Source organism: Trichechus manatus, unplaced genomic scaffold (genome assembly GCF_000243295.1).
Source record: "Trichechus manatus latirostris isolate Lorelei unplaced genomic scaffold, TriManLat1.0 scaffold00009, whole genome shotgun sequence".
Lineage (NCBI taxonomy): Eukaryota > Metazoa > Chordata > Mammalia > Sirenia > Trichechidae > Trichechus > Trichechus manatus.
This window is the reverse complement of record NW_004443945.1, coordinates 26,882,709-26,886,728: the sequence shown is the minus strand read 5'-3', so window position 1 is coordinate 26,886,728 and position 4,020 is coordinate 26,882,709. Positions and strand designations below refer to the sequence as shown.

General features: G+C 33.5%; 1 non-coding gene across 1 annotated transcript; it reads left to right on the top strand.

Annotated features, from left to right (window-relative positions):
- Positions 1-731: 731 nt before the first annotated feature.
- Positions 732-837, top strand: LOC111819486 (U6 spliceosomal RNA). Its single transcript, XR_002823094.1, has one exon. It is a non-coding gene; the product is annotated as a U6 spliceosomal RNA (small nuclear RNA).
- The last annotated feature ends 3,183 nt before the right edge of the window (positions 838-4,020 follow it).

The following is a 4,020-nucleotide window of genomic DNA, read 5'->3' as shown; positions in this document are numbered from 1 at the left end:
AAATATTAAGCAACATAACATATTAGAAAGCAATAAATGAGAAATATAACCATGAGCTAAATAAGTAGAAAAAGAGATTACTGGTGGCCAAAATTATTGAAAATTAAAAACACTTTGAAAAGAAAGAAGTGGTTTAATTACATATTAAAGATTTAGCATTTATTGTTTTTCATACTATGGCTTCATGGTCATAGTACTGCAACATACGAAGACAATCGAGTGACGTATACAAATACGTGAATAAATGGAGGAACATATCATTTTCCTGAGGGAGGTGACCAAACACAACATTAACAGGTTTCACAAGATTCCACTCAAAATTCAAAATGATTGTATTTTAGACAAAATGATTCTAAAGTTGATCTAAAACTTAGATAAGAATAATACATTTTTAAAAAAGGAGACTAATTCAAAGAGACCTCCCTTAATAGTTATTAAAACATACTTACAAGGCTCCAAATATTAAAATAGTAATGTTTTTTCACTAGAGTCTACAGATAGAGGACTGGAATAAAACAGCCTTAGATCAGATTTCACATGTATGTATGCAAAAATTTAATCTGTAACAAAAGAAAGATCAGAAACCAATAGGAAGAGATAGATCCTTTGACAAATTATGTTGGAAAAAATGGCTATTTGTCAAAAAACTTGATATAGATATTCAACAAAATTACTTCCAGATAGCTAGCAGGGTTAAATTTAACAATTAAACCAGAAGACAACTAGACTATGTGCTTATTTCAGCAGCAAATATACTAAAATTGAGACAATACAGCAAGATTGGCAAGGTCCCTGAGAAAGGATGACATGCAAATATTTTAATCATTCCACTTAAAAATTGAAACAAAATACTTTAAAAAGGGTAAATATAAATGAATACTCAACTTGTCTAACAGTACACAAAAGCAACTGAAAAATGAAAATTATAAAGGCCAATGAATTTCACTACATAAAATCTTAAAACATGCATATATTTTTTTAAATTGCAAATAGAAGTAAAAATTGGAAAAATTAAAAAATAAATTTGATTAGTTTTTAACATCCTTAATATATAAAGATTTCATTAGAAGTTAAAACAAATATTTCTTATACACCAACAGAAAAATAGGTAAAGAAAATGAGAGAGAACTTTCAGAAGGAATTAAAAAAATCAAACAGTAATCAAAAAAAAAAAACAATATTGAAATGCCATTCTCCCCATATAAAATTTAAAAGACTTATAAAACTAATAATACTCATTGCTGGTGAGGATGTAGTGAGGCAAACACTTTTATAGGCTACTGGTAGAGTTTTAAATAAGTACAATCTTTCTAGAAAGCAGTTTGACAATATGCATTAAGAGCTAAAAGAGCCTTTCCACTTACAGGGTCATTTTTTCAAAATTCTATTTGAGAATACTACTTAAGGGCATGACAAATTGCATACATAAATAAAATATATAAGTTAAATGTTAAAAACTGAGACTAAAACTGCATATATATTATGGTTCCCATCTGTAAATATGTACAAAAAATACTAGAAGGAAATACACCAAAACGTTAACAGTAGTCATGTCAAAGTGAAGGGATTAAGGGTAATTGACTTTCTCGTTCTTTATGCTTCTGTTTCCAATATTTTTTTTTGCATTGCTTGTATAATCAGGAAAAATTACATCATAAAATAGCAAAGGCAAAATAATGTTAAAATAAACCTAATCACTGCTCACGTGTGAGACTCTGGCATGTGTCATTTTTTTACTAACTCATCTTTTGGATTTTATTTATACAGTTAAGGACTGAACCTATGTCTATATCTTGAATTGTGTCAAACACACAATAAACTATTAACATATTAAATGTTATTCGAGGTGAAGGATAATAACTAGCAGGTGGCAACCTGAATTTATTGACTCAAAAGCAGAAATAATTATATGAGTTTTTTTGCTTGGAAACCCTGGTGGCATAGTGGTTAAGAGCTACACTTGATAACCAAAAGGTCGGCAGTTCAAATCCACCAGGTGCTCCTTGGAAACCCTATGGGACAGTTCTAGTCTGTTTTATAGGGTCGCTATGAGGTGGAATCGACTTGATGGCACTGGGTTTGGTTTTTGTTTTTGTTTTTTGTTTGTCTCTCAACTCTGTACACATTCACTATTGTATCAGGAGGAAGAGGAGCCCTGGTAGTGCAGTGGTTAAGTGCTCGGCTGCTAACCTAAAGGTTGGTGGTTCAAACCCACCAGGTGTTCCATTGGAGAAATATGTGGGAAACCCCTACGGGCAGTTGTACTCTCGCCTATAGGGTTGCTATGAGTCAGGATCAACTAAATTGCAATTAGTTTAGTTTGGTTTGGTTTATCATGGTGAAATGTGCAACTGTTTCATTGAAAAGTTTTGCAAATAAGACCCAACTAAAATAAAGAGGATCATAACACAGTATTCTGAAAAATAATACTCCAACAAATTTGAAAATCTAGAGGAAATGGATAAATTTCTAGAAACACACTACCTACCCAAACTGCAACAAAGTGATGTTGAAAATCTGAACTGACCCATAATAAGAGAAGAGATTGAAAAGGTAATTAAAAAAAAAAACTCCCAACAAAAAAAAGCCCTGGCCCAGATGGCGTCACTGGAGAATTTTACCAAACATTCAGAGAATTGCTTATACCAGTACTACTCAAAACTATTTCAGAACATAGAAAAGGAAGAGACACTTTCGAATTCATTCTATGAAGCCAGCATAACCCTGATACCAAAACCAGGTAAAGACACCACAAAAAAGAAAATTACAGACCAATATCTCTCATGAATATAGATGCAAAAATTGTCAACAAAATTCTAGCCAATAGAATTCAGCATCATAGCAAAAAAATAATATACCACGATCAAGTGGGGTTCACACCAGGTATGCAAGGATGGTTAGACATTAGAAAATCAATCAATGTAATCCACCATGTAAATAAAAGAATCACATGATCATCTCATTTGACAAAGTCCAACACCCATTCCTGACAAAAACTCTCAATAAAATAGGTATAGAAGGGAAATTTCTCAACATAATAAAGGGCATCTATGCAAAACCAACGACTAACATTATTCTTAATGGAGAGAGGCTGAAAACATTCCCCTTAAGAACAGGAAAAAGACAAGATGTCCTTTATCTCCACTCTTATTTAACACTGTGCTGGAAGTCCTAGCTACAACAATAATGCAAGAAAAAGAAATAAAGGACATTCAAACTGGTAATGAAGAAGTTAAACTGTCCCTGTTTGCAGATGATATGATACTATACATAGAAAACCCTAAAGACTCCATGAAAAAACTACTGGAACTAATAGAAAGATTCAGCAGAGTAGCAAGATACAAGGTAAACAAAAATGGTTGGATTCCTATACACCAGTAAAGAAAATGATGAAAAGGAAATCAGGAAAACAATACTTTCTTAGTCATCTAGTGCTGCTATAACAGAAACACCACAAGTGGATGGTTTTAACGAAGAGAAGTTTATTTCTTCACAACTAAAGTAGGCTAAAAGTCCAAATTCAGGGTGTCAGCTCCAGGGGAAGGCTTTTTCTCTCTGTCAGCCTTCTTCTCTTCAGTGTTACCCCAGACTAGGAGACTCTCTGTGCAGGGAACCCAGTCCAAAGGATGCGCTCTGCTCCTGGCACTGCTTTCTTGATGGTATGAGGTCCTCTCGTCTCTCTGATTACTTCTGTCTTTCATATCTCAAGAGATTACCTCAGGACACAATCCAATCTTGTAGACTGAGCCCTGCCTTACTAACACAACTGCCACCCATCCTCCCTCATTAACGTCATAGAGGCACGATTTACAACACACAGGAAAATCACACAGTACCAGGAATCATGGCCTCCCCGAATTGACACACACATTTTTTGGGGACAGAGTAGCAGGATACAAGATAAACATTCAAAAATCACTTGGATTCCTATACACCAATAAGGAGAATGATGAAAAGGAAATCAGGAAAACAATACCATTTTCAATAGCCCCTAAAAAGATAAAATACTTAGGAATAAAT